Source organism: Anabrus simplex, chromosome 1 (assembly GCF_040414725.1).
Source record: "Anabrus simplex isolate iqAnaSimp1 chromosome 1, ASM4041472v1, whole genome shotgun sequence".
NCBI lineage: Eukaryota > Metazoa > Arthropoda > Insecta > Orthoptera > Tettigoniidae > Anabrus > Anabrus simplex.
Window position 1 is genome coordinate 1,522,582,370 of NC_090265.1, and position 17,832 is coordinate 1,522,600,201.

General features: G+C 43.8%; 1 protein-coding gene across 1 annotated transcript in view; it reads left to right on the forward strand.

Moving 5' to 3' along the window:
• LOC136858471 (acyl-CoA Delta-9 desaturase) overlaps positions 1-17,832 on the forward strand; it is a 175,011-nt gene that overhangs the window by 55,764 nt on the left and 101,415 nt on the right. The gene's annotated exons all lie outside the window — the stretch shown is intronic.

Genomic DNA, 17,832 nt, shown 5'->3' on the forward strand with positions numbered 1-17,832 from the left:
ACGAGTTCTTCGACTGAGCGGTATGTTCCGAGTTGTCAGTGGAAAGATGATGTTGAATGACATTAGTAGACGAATAAGCTTGAGTGAAGTCGTATGAAGTAGGACAGATCATAATTTGAAGATAAAGTTGGAATTCAAGAGAACAAATGTTCTTTTATAGGAAGAGGAATTAGGGACTGGAATAATTTACTAAGAGAGATATTTAATAAAATTCCAGCTTCTTTGAAATCATTTATGAAAATACTAGGTAAACAATTGATAGGGAATCTGCCACCTGAGCGACAGCCCGAAATGCAGGTAAGTGGGGATTAATTGATTGATTGATTGATTGATTGATTGATTGATTGATTGATTGATTGATTGATTGATTGATTGATTGATTGATTGATTGATACAGATGCAGTTCGCATGAGGGCTCCGTTAAGTTATTCCTTTAACACAAATACAAGTTTATTTGACCGTAAATATTTCTATGGATAGAAGCTAGGAAGAAAGAAACTACTCTTTAGAACATACTGTATATGTGAAATGTTCCCACCGTCAGTGAACTCTGCTGTTTTGAACCCTCCATATAAAAGGTTATAAAAATATTGTTCGTGAGTGTTTAAAGTAGTGGTTAACACGCTGTTCATTGTTAAATAATATTGACGTAATGTTCGTTTCAACAAGTTAGAAGCCTTGATATTTGCTAGTTGATTAGTCGTTTCAAACATCTAAACGCTTTTGACATGGCACAGAAATGAACGTTGTCAGTTAACAGACATACAGTAAGCGTTTTTGGAAATGCTCGAAGTTCTCGAATATTGCGAATCAGATGTAGGCCTACAGAGCCCACCTGGTGGCCATAGTCATTAAGACTTCAAGCCGCTCCTAGTATATTTGTTAAAAGAAAAATCACCATCAGAATGTTGGTTGGCAGGCTAGGAGAGATGGTGGTATACAATTTCTAATCAACAGATTGCCTGGCAAAAGCCTGAGTTCAGTTACAAAGCTCTCCACAGCGCTAATATGGAGTAAGGGCATATGGGCATATGGCGCAGTTAATGGTGATTCGTTCGTCGAATGGAGACGTTAAGCACTGAGCAGACTCCTTGGTGTTACTCGACAGGAGTAGGCTATGCCTCTCTGGGTGAAGCACAGTAGATCTAATTGGTCGTAGTGTACAGTCATACAGTGACCTCTCATTTTTATAAAATAAAATATATTTCACAGGAAGCTGAATGAAAGTAGGAATTCTGCTTTCAGTATTGCTTTTCCTAACATTAGGGCTGCAGCATTATCATGATAAGACAGATATTTAATAATTTAATACCGAGCGAGTTGGCCGTGTGGTTAGTGTCACGTAGCTGTGAGCTTGCATCCGGAAGATGGTGGATTCATACCCCACTGTCATCAGCCCAGAAGATGGTTTTTCGTAGTTTCCCATTTTCACGCGAGGAAAATCCTGGGGCTGTACCTTAATGAAGGCCACGGCCGCTTCCTTCCCAATCTTAGTCCTTTCCCACTCTTGTGGCGCCGAAAACCTTTAATGTGTCAGTGCGACGTTAAACCCCTAGCAAATTAAAAAAAAATGAACATAAAGGCTTCGTCCACTGATCTTTGTTTGTGTACAAACTAAATAGTAGTAATGACATTCTATAAGAAACACTGAATATAACATTGTTTTCGGTTATGTTAATTTAACATGCTTATAATATTACAGAGAAAATGTGTCAGTGTTAACTGACACTGAGAAGTCAAAGTGTTTCCATCACTTGCATTGGCCTTTCCTTTAGTCTGTGTGACCTCTCCTGAATAGGACTTCAAGGAAAGATCTATCAACTTCAGGCATAAACTCAAGCATTGCTTTGCAATATTTCATCTTGTTATCTGTCAGCTTTGCGAAGATTCTTGTCTCCATCAGTAATGAAATTAGTCCAAACTCTCGGGATTTTCTCCCTCTGTGGATGGGGGTGGTAGAATAACACCCCCGGTAACCTCTGTCTGTCGTAAGAGGCGATTGAAAGGTGCCCCAGGGGCTCTTACCTTGGGAGCGTGACTTGGTGACCATGAAGCCCTCAGCTGAGTCCTGGCATTGCTTCCACTTATTGTACTTGTGCCTATCCGACATCCCTTGGTCAACTCTTGGTCTTTACCGACCCCGACGGTATTAGAGCATTCGAGGCCTAGGAGGTCTTTCATTTTCACGCCCTTCGTGGATCTTGTCGTTTTTGGCCGATACCTTCATTTTTAGAAGTGTTGGATCCCTTCCATTTTCTCTCTCCGATTAGTGTTATATAGAGGATGGTTGCCAAGTCTGACTCGTTGTATGAATGGTCAGCGTACTGACCTTTGGTTCAGAGGGTCCCGGATTCGATTCCCAGCTGGGCCGGGGACTTTAATCGCTTCTGATTAATTCTTCTGGCTCGGGGACTGGGTGTTTGTGTCTGTCCCAACACTTTCCTCTTCATATCAGACAACACACCACACTACTGACCACCACAGAAACACGCAATAGAGATTACATCCCTCCATATAGGGTTGAAATACTCTCTAAGCAGCTGTGAAAGAATTTATTTTTAATGAGTGGCCAAGAGTAGTAATGTAATTGTCTTATTTTGGATTTGGATACTGTGGATTGTCATGGGGTGCAGGATGAAAAATAAAATTATAGATTCGTTTCTTGGAGAATACCTGAGTCCCTACACAATATCATCATCATCATCATCATCATCATCTGTTTACCCTCCAGGTTCGGTTTTTCCCTCGGACTTAGCGAGGGATCCCACCTCTACCGCCTCAAGGGCAGTGTCCTGGAGCTTCTGACTCTTGGTCGGGGATACAACTGGGGAGTATGACCAGTACCTCGCCCAGGCGGCCTCACCTGCTATGCTGAACAGAGGCCTTGTGGAGGGATGGGAAGATTGGAAGGGATAGGCAAGGAAGCGGCCGTGGCCTTAAGTTAGGTACCATCCCGGCATTCGCCTGGAGGAGAAGTGGGAAACCACGGAAAACCACTTCCAGGATGGCTGAGGTGGGAATCGAACCCGCCTCTTCTCAGTTGACCTCCCGAGGCTGAGTGGACCCCGTTCCAGCCCTCGTACCACTTTTCAAATTTCGTGGCAGAGCCGGGAATCGAACCCGGGCCTCCGGGGGTGGCAGCTAATCACGCTAACCACTACACCACAGAGGCGGACCTACACAATATCACTTAGGTAAAAATAATGAGTTTTCTTTTACCACCGCTTCTAAAATATGTACACAGTGTACTAGCTGAATTATTGCCACTTCTGCCCATCATGCACTCATTCCATATACACCACTACTGATTAGTTGAGAGTGAGCAGCTGGACGTTTAGTTCACTGTGGACCGGGCGAGTTGGCCATGCGGTTAGGGGCGCGCGGCTGTGAGCTTGCATCCGGGAGATCGTGGGCTCGAATCCCACTGTCGGCAGCCCTGAAGATGGTTTTCCGTGGTTTTCCATTTTCATACCAGGCAAATGCTGGGGATGTACCTTAATTAAGGCCACGGCCGCTTCCTTCCAACTCCTAGCCCTTTCCTATCCCATCGTCGCCATAAGACCTATCTGTGTCGGTGCGACGTAAATAGCAAAAAAGTTCACTGTGGTAAAGGAAAGAGCTTGTTTCTCCTTTTGGGCAGTAAATCTCATTTTTCAAATCAAAGCATAATACTGGAGATTGGTTGTTCCTATCACTTTGTCTCCTCTCACTTCCTGGTACGACTCTTCACAAAAAACCCTACAAGGTTTACTAGCAGGAAGTAAAAACCTTGTCATTTTATACACTCAAACACTTCGATATTACAGGGTTCTGTATAGGCCTATATATAAATATTTGAAATTCAAAAAGAAGAACAAAATCCACATACATCGTGTTAAACTTAGTCAATGTTTTCACAGTGATGACATTTTAAAGTAGAGATCAACCCATAGAATCTTAAAAATAAAATTCCAGGTGCTCCATTGTCTGTATTGTCATTTATTTTGCCAAATTTTAATATATATATCCGTTTTAGGCCAATTCAAGAACGTATGATTAGTTTTTACCTTTCTTGTCTGTTTGTCCGTTTGTCTGTCTGTTCCACCATCACGGGTAAACGGCTAAATATACCTCGACAAAACTTCATATATAGAGTCTACTCATCCAGGAGCAGGTTTCGATATGTATATCATTTAAAAATCACTAAATACACTGGGGGTTTATAGGAAGACTAAGAGAGAGTTTTCAATTTTTCTTTTACACTATTGATGATATCTCGACTAAACTTCAAATTTAGAGTCTACTCATCCAAGCGCAGGTTCTTCTTCTTCTTCCTAGCTTTTCCTCCATGTATTTGGGATCGGCAATGGTTGTTGATTCAGCTCAGTTTTACGGCCGGATGCTCTTCGTAACACCAACCTCATGTGGAGGGATATATTCACTATTGCATGTTACTGGGGTGGTTTGTAGTGTGGCGCTTTGTAAGTAGATAAAGTGAAGTGTATTAAGACGAACACAAATACCCAGTTCCCGAGCTGTAGGAATTAACCATACGCAGTTAAAATCCTCGACTCGGCCGGAAATCGAACTCAAAGCCATCTGAACCGAAGGCTAGTACGCTAACCATCAACCAGTGGGCTGGACCGTTAATCGCTATCACCACTTTATTAAAATAGCCAGCTTACATATACACTGACTGACAGAGCAAATGCAACACCAAGAAGGAGTGGTCAGAACTTTATGCCAATTACAGGGTAGACTGACGTCACTGAGGTATGCTCATGATGTGAAATGCGCCGCTGTGCTGCGCACGTAGCGAACGATAAATGGGACACGGCGTTGGCGAATGGCCCACTTCGTACCGTGATTTCTCAGCCGACAGTCATTGTAGAACGTGTTGTCGTGTGCCACAGGACACGTGTATAGCTAAGAATGCCAGGCCGCCGTCAACGGAGGCATTTCCAGCAGACAGACGACTTTACGAGGGGTATGGTGATCGGGCTGAGAAGGGCAGGTTGGTCGCTTCGTCAAATCGCAGCCGATACCCATAGGGATGTGTCCACGGTGCAGCGCCTGTGGCGAAGATGGTTGGCGCAGGGACATGTGGCACGTGCGAGGGGTCCAGGCGCAGCCCGAGTGACGTCAGCACGCGAGGATCGGCGCATCCGCCGCCAAGCGGTGGCAGCCCCGCACGCCACGTCAACCGCCATTCTTCAGCATGTGCAAGACACCCTGGCTGTTCCAATATCGACCAGAACAATTTCCCGTCGATTGGTTGAAGGAGGCCTGCACTCCCGGCGGCCGCTCAGAAGACTACCATTGACTCCACAGCATAGACGTGCACGCCTGGCATGGTGCCGGGCTAGAGCGACTTGGATGAGGGAATGGCGGAACGTCGTGTTCTCCGATGAGTCACGCTTCTGTTCTGTCAGTGATAGTCACCGCAGACGAGTGTGGCGTCGGCGTGGAGAAAGGTCAAATCCGGCAGTAACTGTGGAGCGCCCTACCGCTACACAACGCGGCATCATGGTTTAGGGCGCTATTGCGTATGATTCCACGTCACCTCTAGTGCGTATTCAAGGCACGTTAAATGCCCACCGCTACGTGCAGCATGTGCTGCGGCCGGTGGCACTCCCGTACCTTCAGGGGCTGCCCAATGCTCTGTTTCAGCAGGATAATGCCCGCCCACACACTGCTCGCATCTCCCAACAGGCTCTACGAGGTGTATAGATGCTTCCGTGGCCAGCGTACTCTCCGGATCTCTCACCAATCGAACACGTGTGGGATCTCATTGGACGCCGTTTGCAAACTCTGCCCCAGCCTCGTACGGACGACCAACTGTGGCAAATGGTTGACAGAGAATGGAGAACCATCCCTCAGGACACCATCCGCACTCTTATTGACTCTGTACCTCGACGTGTTTCTGCATGCATCGCCGCTCGCGGTGGTCCTACATCCTACTGAGTCGATGACGTGCGCATTGTTAAACCTGCATATCGGTTTGAAATAAACATCAATTATTCGTCCGTGCCGTCTCTGTTTTTTCCCCAACTTTCATCCCTTTCGAACCACTCCTTCTTGGTGTTGCATTTGCTCTGTCAGTCAGTGTATAAAGTAGCAGCTCCATACCACGGAGTTCAAACGAAGTCTGATGTTACTTCTTCCTAAAGGGCTATTCTTCTTCTTCTTCTTCTTCTTCTTCTCCTCATCTCTCCTGATCAGTTGTTGTTTCTGCGAAAAGTGGGGAGTAGGCCTATTACTTTTGTGATCCTGGAGAGTATTTCATTTATTAGCTTTTCATAGTCTTTTCGCTTATGTATACAGAAACTTCATTTTTAGGGTTTTTAAAGTTATATGAGGCTGGTGATCTCGTTGTTTTATTCCTTAAAACAACATGAGTACCATAAAAACTATTTCAGTTAAGGGGTCAATTTGAAAAATGGTATCAGAATTGGAACGGGAATCTCAGGAAGTTCAAATTAATAGAGGGGTGTTAGATTCCCTCCTCAGCCATTCTCGAATTGGTTTTCCGTGGTTTCCCACTTCTCCTCCAGGTAAGTGCCGGGATGGTACCTAACTACAGGCCACGGCCGATTATTTTCCTCTTCCTTGTCTATCCCTTGCAATCTTCCCATTCCCCACAAGGCCCCTGTTTAGCATAGCAGGTGAGGCCGCCTGGGAGAGGTACTGGTCCTCCTTCCCAGTTTTATCCCTGACCCAAAGTTTCACGCTCCAGGACACTACCCTTGAGGCAGTAGAGGTGGGATCTCTCGCTGAGTCTGAGGGAAAAACCAACCCTGGATGGTAAACGGATTAATAATACTTGTTTTACGTCCCACTAGCTACTTGTACGGTTTTTGGAGACGCCGAGGTGCCGGAATTTCGTTCCGCAGGAGTTCTTTTGTGTGCCGGTAAATCTACCGATACGGGCTGACGTATTTGAGCACCTTCAAGTACCACCGGACTGAACTGGGATCGAACCCGCCAAAGAATATCTTTTTACCGCGACAGGTTAATTCCTATGGCTTGGGGATGTTTGCATTTTTCTAACTACGCATTTCTTCATTTTCATACAACGTACTGCAGCACCAACCACCATGCAATAGTAGGATATAGGCTATCCCTCGACAAAGGGTTGACGTCAGGAAGGGTGCAGTGTCTAAGACAAAATAATTTTGTCGAATGACGCCGAGATCGTCAACATACAATTAACAACGCCATAGAGTGTCGTGCATTTTCATCCGACTTCAAAAATCTACTACCTTAGATGGCATCGAACCCATTATCATAAGTCGGACGCTCTACGCTTGATTCTTAGAGGCCGCTTGTTTTACAGAGGTTCGTCAAGACAATTTATCGGTAATATGATTGAATTAATGATGCCAACCAGTTTGAATCTCTACATTTGGAATTCTAGAGGAATGTTTCGGTAAAAGTTTTCGTACAAGGAAATTGTCCTTGCAGCAAGCGGAACATTAGACTCGAATGAACAAGCGGTGAACGGCGATAGTCCGTTAGTTTGTTTCTTCACCAGGACTTTCGGTACTTACAGCAACCGAGAAGTAGGTGAAAGAAGTAGGCCATAACCTACATTAAGCCCGCGTTCTTCCTTTATTGTGAACTCGCAGACCCATGTCTATGGATCCAAAAATATTGATAAATTTCATCCCTTAATAAAAGTTGCTCTGAGAAAAGTGATACGGTTTGTCTTCGAGTCTTCGGTGGTACTTAATTTTACACCCATGACTGAATGATTGGTTTATTGACTGCAATTTAAGTGTATGACACATCAAATAGATCACCATTCGCAATTTACTTTACGTCGCACCGACACAGGTATGTCTTATGGCGGCGATGGGATAGGAAAGGCCTAGGAATTGGAAGGATGCGGCCGTGGCCTTAATTAAGGTACAGCCCCGGCATTTGCCTGGTGTGAAAATGGGAAACCACGGAAAACCATCTTCAGGGCTGCCGACAGTGGGGCTCGAACCCACTATCTCCCGATTACTGGATACTGGCCACACTTAAGCGACTGCAGCTATCGAGCTCGGTGATCACCATTCGAGAAACTTTGGGAGAAGGAAAGCTTCTGAAGAACTCCGAGGATGTCCGATGAAGAGCCATGTACGGCAAATGGTGAACATTTATTACATGTATTACATTGCACCGCTGGTCGAAAGCAAGCAGAACCAAGAAATGAAATCGACTTTCAACTTTTTAGGTCGTGTCGAGTACATACACAGTAGTACATTACTGATCTGAAGGTTCGAGCAGGCCAAGGCAACATGTCGACACTCTGTAGAGCACGTTGGATTACAACAGCGGCATGGGGGCGTGCTGCTGTTGAAAAACAACCCCCGGGAATGCTGTTCATGAATGGCAGCACAACAGGTCGAATCACCACACGGACGTGTACATCTGCAGTCAGGGTGCGTGGAATAACCACGAGAGTGCTGCTGTTGTCATAGGAAATTGCTCCGCAGACCAGAACTCCCGGTGTAGGTCCAGTGTGTTGACGCCGCAGACAGGTGGAATGCAGGCGCTCACCTGGTCTCCTTCTAACCAACACAAGGCCATCACTGGTACCAAGGCAGAACCGGCTTTCATCGGAAAATTCAAGGGACCTCCACTCCATCCTCCAATGAGCTCTCACTCGACACCACTGACGTCGCAGACGGCGGTGGTTTGGGATAAGTGGAATGCACGCCGTAGAGCGCCTGGCTCGGAGCTGTCCTTCAAGTAACCGATTTCGAGCATTTCGTTGCGTCAATGTGGTGCCAATTGCCGCTCGAATTGCTGCTGCAGACGCAGTCCGCTGCTCCACAGCCATACGCTGAATACGGCGGTCTTCCTTCCCGTTGGTGCCACGGGGATGTCCGGAGCCCGGTCTTCTTACGAGCGTACTTTCTCGTGACCACTGATGCCAGCACGCATGCACAGTGGAGAATTCCTGCCAAGTCGTCCTGCTATAGCGCGGAAGGAAAATCAGCCTTCACGTAGCCCTACTACACGGCCTCGTGCAACCGCAGTGAGCTGTTCATACTGGCCTCTTCGTCGTCGTAAAGGCATTCCTGACCCACTCACAGTCACTCCGTTCCATCTCACTCTCGCACAGTACAGCCCGTATTTAAAGCAAACCTGATGTGCAACGTCATGGGGCCGCTACTACCGCCACGCTAATGCGATTTGCGGGAAATTCTAAACAACGTCATATTTCAGATGTATAAACACGCCTACCAGCGTTCGTTAATCTAGCACAACCCCTTGTTGGTGTTTGGATATTTTTCCGCCAGTGTAAGTCTTAAAAAGACTGGACTAACACAATTGTTGTGACTGAGATAACTTTAAAAAAAAGGAGTCAACATTGTTAGAGCGGTAATCGTTGACAAACCTTTCCTGAATTCATTTTGAAAATTCCTAAAAAGAGAATGCTTCCCAAAATTTGCAAGAAGGTGATTTTCTCAAGGAGTTTACCTAAAGGCGAAGTAAGTTGTTTATATCATCGGCTGCTCCTTTCTTATGAACAAGTTTAATGGTAGTTTTCAGACATTCTGGGAAGGTTGGTTTTCAAAGAACATTTGCAATAATTTAATAACTTTGGAGAGATTCCATCCCACCCTGTTGAAGGAAAATTTCCTAGGCTATGTATGTCTGATTCTTAATTCTTGGGTAGTCACAGGGATTAGATAGACTGTTTTAACTAATCTAGGTAGGTTGTTAATCTCACAAAGACAATTTTCTGTATTAGTTCCATTAGTGATATTGCCAAAAAAATTATTAAATGTAGTGCACACTTCTTATGGGTAGGTAATTGTAAAATTATTCATTTTTAAATATATATTTTTAGGAATGCTGTTGCAAAGTTCATCTCCCTTCCTTATTTCATTTACAATTTTCCATACCGATTTAGTCACGTTACTGGAGTTTGTTAGCTTTCTAGGATAATTTTCAGCCTTTAATTTAGTAATAGTCTCTTTATAGTGAGCTCTGAGGAATTTGTACTCATTGTAATGGTATTCTGAACTGGCTGACTTGAAAATCTCATATGCTGCTTTCATCTTCTCTTGAATGTAGTTCAGATCTGATTATTCTAACCTACCTACCAATATTCTCTTTTCCCTCAATTTTATTTTTAACATTGTAGGCTTTGTTATAGTGGTTCCTGATAATCTCATTAAATGCATCCCACATATTATTAACATTATTGACTATGAAGATTGGATTCCATTTTTCTGACTGAGGACTTTCTTTTAAGTAATTAACGTTCAGGACCCTTGTAAGATACTGATATGTGTGCATATTTATGTTCTTATGCTGGACTGAAATTTTATGTGATATACAGTATCTATTAACTGACCACTGTGATCAGAAATGTGGCTCTCTATAACCTTAGCATGGTAAGAATTTGAATCTATGTTTGGTATAATGTGATCGATTCCTGTTTTTGAGGTTGGTGTCATTCTTGTTGGACGCTGCAAAATATCTCTAGTGTTGTGTATTATGAGTATATCACCCAGTTTTTGGTAATAGACAATTTCAGTTAAACAATCTGTATTTAGATCTCCTAGCAGTACAACTTTATTACCTCTGTCGACTATGTTATACATTAACTCATCCAAGTTTCCAAGTAAACTGGGTATCTGTAGTCTGCATACCAACGACAATTAATTTTTCAGTTCCAATTTCTACATTTACAGCAAAAAGAAAAAAATAATTCCATTTCTACACTAGACTGGTTTGCATTTGTTGCCTTCTTACAAACAGAAGATCTGTCATCTCTACAATAGGCCTATATAGCAACAACTCCTCTCTTGTGTGTGCCTCTACAGTAACTTTGATCTGACCTATAATTTTGAAATGTGTAAAATATAAGTTGTTCTGTTGTACGACCGTGTTCTGTTATAATGAATATATCAGGCTTGTTCATTAGTAGGAACTCCTCTATAACCTCTGTTTTATTGCTGAGATATTGCACATTTTTGATGAACTGTTATTAACGTACTATTTGCCGTTTATTCTGAGACATCACTTCATGAACATTTGTTGGTATCTCTAAAACAATGTAAGCAAAGCAAAGAAGCAAAGTCATCTCCGTACAGGCCATGAAGGCCCTTGGAGGGGTGGAAGGTAAAGGCTTCCACTATCCGTAACCTCGGCACTTAATGGGGTGGAGTGGTTAGCTCTACGCCCGACCGCCTTTGCCCCCAGGAATTAACCTAGTACTCATTTTTGGTGTAGGCTGAGCGAACCTCAGGGCCATGTGCACCTCCGGAAGTGAAAATCTCGTTTCTTAAATTTTTCGACTTCCTGACGTGAACCGAAGACGCCTTTACCGCATCGGCCAGGCAGCCCCTATGATTAACACCTGCATTGGTATTTATTGAACTATTGAAGACCCTGACTGCATTTAAAGTCCGCCTCTGTGGTGTAGTGGTTAGCGTGATTAGCTGCCACCCCCGGAGGCCCGGGTTCGATTCCCGGCTCTGCCACGAAATTTGAAAAGTGTTACGAGGGCTGGAACGGGGTCCACTCAGCCTCGGGAGGTCAACTGAGTAGAGGTGGGTTCGATTCCCACCTCAGCCATCCTGGAAGTGGTTTTCCGTGGTTTCCCACTTCTCCTCCAGGCGAATGCCGGGATGGTACCTAACTTAAGGCCACGGCCGCTTCCTTCCCTCTTCCTTGCCTATCCCTTCCAATCTTCCCATCCCTCCACAAGGCCCCTGTTCAGCATAGCAGGTGAGGCCGCCTGGGCGAGGTACTGGTCATACTCCCCAGTTGTATCCCCGACCAAGAGTCTGAAGCTCCAGGATACTGCCCTTGAGGCGGTAGAGGTGGGATCCCTCGCTCAGTCCGAGGGAAAAACCGAACCTGGAGGGTAAACAGATGATGACTGCATTTAAATTATTATTAAAGGTAATATTGTCACTATTGTTACTTACACTTTCCCTAACGACTCTGCTTCATTTGACCTGAACGAATTTTTGCTATATTTTTGCCAAACCTTCATTTGAAGTTTAGCCTCTTTTACGAGTTTCCCTGATTCTACTGTAAGGGTCTTCATTTGAAGTTTGGCCTCTTTTACGAGTTTCCCTGATTCCACTGTCAGGGTATAGATTTTCCATTACTCTTACTTTTTAAATTTTAAATGTTACAAGTTTCTTTTCGTAAGAATTCTTTTCCAAGCTTGTTTAAGTGAAGACCATGTGTGGTGTATAATTCCCTATCTAATTTGCTTATATCTAATAAGTGGACATTCTGAAAATGTTTACAGATTTTTGCAATTCTTCTTACATTGGTAGACTAAATTTATACAAGATTCTTGCCTGAGATCATACCTATGTGGAATATATATTATTACAATTACATTCGTGTTAGTCAAAATTAGTAATACTTTTTTAACTTTTATTGCCTTTTAACTTTCATTTCCATACACGTCATTTGATCCACCGATGATAACCGAACAATCTCCCGAAGTAAACGACGCACATTCTTCCTCCATCCCATTTGCAATCGCCGCAGCTGGAGCTCCCGGATTTACTGTCGAAGTGACCTCGATGTCTTCCGTTAGCTTTAACACACCAGACGCAATTTCCCGTCCGGTACTGTCCGAATAAATACGCACTTTCTTCACCTTTCTAGTTTCCGCATTCTTTTAATTTCCTTATGATTATCATTACCCTTGTTTAATAGTATCGGTACAAAGTCATCTATAACTTCCCGGAGAACACTAAACGAATTTGAAATTGGCACTTCCACTATTGCATTTTTAGGCCTATCTGATGTTATCTTTTTACTGCTTTTGGCCAAATTTCTGAGTTTTCACGCCTGTCTTTCTTCAGCCTCTCAGTTTCTTCCACTAATTTCGCTAAATCTTCCTTCAACAATTTTATAATTCTATCTTTTGATAACAATTCCCGCCTGGTTGTATTGCAGTCACAATGATCACACATGCACTGACGAGAGGCAGTGGCGTATAAGAACTGCTGCTGTGAATAGGAAGTCGACAACAGACTGCTCTTATATTTCCATTAGTGGGCAACGATGAAACTAGTATGTAGTGACCTCGTTAATGCCATCCATATTACACGCACGCTTATACACACTCAGAAGAATAGAATAGTCTCATGGATTGGCGACCATTGAACTTCCCTGCCATGTTTCTCACTTTCAGCTTTCCTATCCGACTCCCTTCGGTCAACTCTTGTTCTCTACCGATCCTGATGGTATTAAGTTTGAGAGACTTCGGGAGCCTTTTTCACGCCCTTCGTGGCCCTCCCTCTCCCCCTTCTTTAGCCGGTCTATTCGTTCTTCGAGGGATCAGATCTCTTCCACTTTTCTCTTCTGGTCAGAATTAGAGGGTATGCTTGTTGAGTTCTCCATTCACGGCCAGTGAATGAATCAATAGTCACGTTCCTGTGGTTAGGATTCCACGTAAAATCGAAGTTCCCGTCACTATATTCATGTTATCAATAGTCATGTAAAACTGCAAGCTTGCATTTTTGTACTTTATCTTAAAACCTAATCAGTTCCCCATTTGAACGTTCTTAACCCTGTTTGAGAAGATTAATGTCCATTTATAAACATGCAAAAACCCGTGGCACGTACAGCTCATTAAGGACCTTGGTCTGCCAAGACGACTGCTGCCCAATCAGATGACCTGCAGATACTGTCTTCTTCTTCTTTGCCTACAGATTTTCCCACTCCTTTACCGGGCGAGTTGGCCGTGCGGTTAGGGGCGCGCAGCTGTGAGCTCGCATCCGGGAGATAGTGGGTTCGAGCCCCACTATCGGCAGCCCTGAAGATGGTTTTCCGTGGTTTCCCATTTTCACACCAGACAAATGCTGGGGCTGTACCTTAATTAAGGCCACGCCGCTTCCTTCCCATTCTTAGGCCTTTCCTGTCCCATCGTTGCCATAAGACCTGTCTGTGTCGGTGCGACGTAAAGCAAATAACAATTAAAAAAAACACACCTGTGGAGTTGCGGGTGCGAAATATGTCGCACATGTGGATTTGACTCCGTTTTACGACCGGATGCCCTTCCTGACGCCAACCCTATATGAAGGGTGGTGGTTGGTAGTGTGGTGTGTTTTGTGAATATGAAGAGGAGAGTGTTGGAACGGACACAAACACCCACTCCCCGAGGAGCCAGAAGAATTAATCAGAAGCGATTAAAATCCCCGACCCGGCTGGGAATCGAACCCGGAACCCTATGAACCGAAGGCCAATACGCTGACCACTCAACCAACGAGTCGGATGGCCTGCAGATACTGTATTGGCACATAATCAGCATGACGACATCCTCAGCTGTATTGCTTGGCTTTCGTGCCTCACGCGGCTGAGTAAACTCCGTTCGGGCCTTCAATATAGAATATATATTTTTTTTTTTTGCTAGGGGCTTTACGTCGCGCCGACACAGATAGGTCTTATGGCGACGATGGGATAGGAAAGGCATAGGAGTTGGAAGGAAGCGGCCGTGGCCTTAATTAAGGTACAGCCCCAGCATTTGCCTGGTGTGAAAATGGGAAACCACGGAAAACCATTTTCAGGGCTGCCGATAGTGGGCAATATAGAATTAACATCTTGGATTTGTGAGGAATAGAACCCGACTCTCCGGTTAAAAGGCAGGCAATCTACCCCTACACCACGGGGATGACCATTTAAGAACATACAGAAACGCCAAATTTCTTTATAGATTGTCACAAAGGGTTAAGCGATATTAAAAACCAACCATTCCGAACAAATCGGACAAGTGATTGTGAAACGGAGTTAAAGAGGCTTAGACTTAAGCTGTTTATGATTATCACTTGAAACTACAGGAAAAGACCAACCTGAAATCGTGTAATCTGTCCAGATGAACTACAAGATTGCACTTGAAACCGAGAAGATTTGTTCAATCTGTCAGCTAACAGAAGTATGCTGATAATAGCCCTCAGAAGTCCTATCCTCATTTAAAATGTAAACGTTTGAATCATGTATGTATGTATGTATGTATGTATGTATGTATGTATGTATGTATGTATGTATGTATGTATGTATGTATGTATGTATGTATGTATGTATGTTCATTCCTCAGCCCAAAGGGTGGTTGGATCCTCAACAGTTCTACCATTAGCCGTCATAGATGGCCTAGACATCACTGAAGAGGCGTACTAGGGAAGTGAGGAGTGAGGTAGTTTCACTGAGCCAGAAGTTTGACTCATAAAGCACTGTAACTTCCAGTGCCTAGAGATACAGGATGCATTACATGGTCACAACACTCACTCCATGGAGTGGAAGGGGAAGCCTATGCTTGGTTCTAAACTGTGTTATTATACCGGAATACCATTATTCTTCTTTCTCTGCCACGTTTCCCACACCCTAGTGGGGGGGGGGGGGGTCGTACGTGCGATTTGTGTCGCACATATGGACTTGACCCAGTTATACGGTCGGCGCCAACTCAATGTGCAATCCACTATGGCAAGTTTTTGTGGTAGTTAGTAGTATGGTGTGTTGTTTGTAAAAGGAGAGACGTGTATTAGGACAAAGGCAAATATCTAGTCCCCGAACCACAGGAACAAAGTAGACGCGGTTAAAATATCTACCCCAGCAGGGAATCTAACCCGAGACCGTCTGAACCGAAGGCCTTTAGCTGGCCATTGAGCTGAGGTGTCGGACTATGGAGGAATAAAATAAGCTTGGAAATCTTACAATCACTCGCAAGAAGAAAATGATTAGCTCATGAAACTCAGCATTCTCTGTTTTAGTAAAATATTTATTCCAGATAAAGAGTGAGGCCCATATCAAAACCAAATAATAGAAAATGAAGAATTTGAAATTATTTATTTGCTTATTCATTGCACACAGCGGTCCAGCTTCTTGGCTCAGTGGTCAGTGTTGTGGTCTTCCGTTCAAAGGGCTCCGGGTTCGATTCCCAACCGGGTCGGGGTTTTAACTTTGCCTGGTTAATTCCTCTAGCTTGACGACTGGGTGTTTGTGTTTGTCTTAATATTCATCATTTACATAAAACACATTGCACTACAAACAAGCACAAACTCACTCAAACCGAGCAAGTGGATGTTCGGTTTGGGTCACGTAGTTATTAGCTTGTATTCGAGAGATAGTGGGTTCGAACCACACTGTCGGCAACCCTGAAGATGATTTTCTGTGGTTTCGCATTTTCACATCAGGCGAGTGCTGAGGAGCTGTACGTTAATTAACGTCACGGCCGCTTCCTTCCCACTTCTAGCCTTTTCCTAACCCATCGTCACCATAAGAGCTGTCTGTGTCGGTGCTACGTAAAGCGGATTGTATATTTGTAAGTATATACAGTAGATAGATATCACGCACTAGCGAATGCATCACTCCATATAAGGTTGGCATCCAAATGGGCTAATTCCGTCCAAAGTACTGATCCCCAGGTAACAGGGTAAAGGCGAATAAGAATAAGAATAATAATAATAATAAGAAGAAGAAGAAGAAGAAAGAAGAATTGCACAAAGCAGGCGTTCTTCACACCACTCTTTCATTAAATTAATATTATTACATTATATTGTAGTAATATAGCAGCCGGCCTAAACGGCTCGGACATTTGAGGCGCTAGCCTTCTGACCCCAACTTGGCAGGTTCGATCCTGGCTCAGTCCAATGGTATTTGAAGGTGCTTAAATATTCCAGACTCGTGTCGGCAGATTTACTGGGACGTAAAAGAAATCCTGTCGGTCAACGTTCTGGCACCTCGGGGCTCCGAAAATCGTCAAAAGTAGTTAGTGGGACATAAAAATAATATTATTATTATTAGTAACTAGCTGATGTACCCGTGCTTCGCTACCGAATTCTCAGAAAGACTGTATTTGTAGTTTTCCCAACTGAAGTCAACATAGGTCATTGCAATGACGTCAGTAGGAATGTAGCGATTAAAAGCAATGTATCATATAAAATACTCGATCAAATGAAAAACCGCACATTTTCTCACTTTTAACGAACAGTACTACGCCGCCGATCCAACAGTCCAAAGTTCCAGTGCTGGAATGACCAGGAAGCCGCGAATACTCCTCTGTCATTATTCCGTTAAATGTGCACACTGCTAATTCTAATCAGCTGGAATGCTATGATGAACCAATGTGTTACGTACCAGTAGTATCAGAAAATGTATGAGCCAGAGGAAAGGAATGGCAAGCTAAAGAAGAAAAATGCAACTCTCCAGCTACTTCCGCCAATATTCAGGCAGGCTGTTATACTCGGTTTGCAGCAGTAATCCTATCTGTCGGACATGAGTGGCAGCAAAAGACACAAAGCACATCACAACAAACAATGGTCAATGGTGAATGTAATGTTACTGTTGATCAATTTTATGAGCTTCCTATATTGTAGGCCATCGCATTTAGTTTTCTTCCGACTCTGTGATGTTAGGGCATTTTAATTAAATTCTGTTTACCCATTTTCTCGTGACTCGGCGCTGATACGGACTTAGCAACAAAAGTCCGAATTCATGAATATCTCTGTTATCATAGCCCTATAGGTAAAAATGTATGACATAAATGATCGGAAATCTAACACTATGTAACTTAGTTATGTAGTATTTATCGATAGGACCACTAATAACATAAATATTTGAGAATTATATTTCAGGCCTTCCGCTAAACTACCATTTTACTCACCGCGAATAAAATTGTTTATGGCCTAGATTGTAGCGACTTATTCCTCGACTTTACATACCGATTTTCATTTTCTCTTCAGCCGTTATCTCGTGATGCCTCTCCGTACAGCCCACGAAGGCCCATAGAAGCCCATCTGTAACCTCGGCACAAACAAGGAACACCCTTGACCTCGAGCGCTCTGAAAAGCACGAAAACGGGCTTAGAATGTAGATCATTCA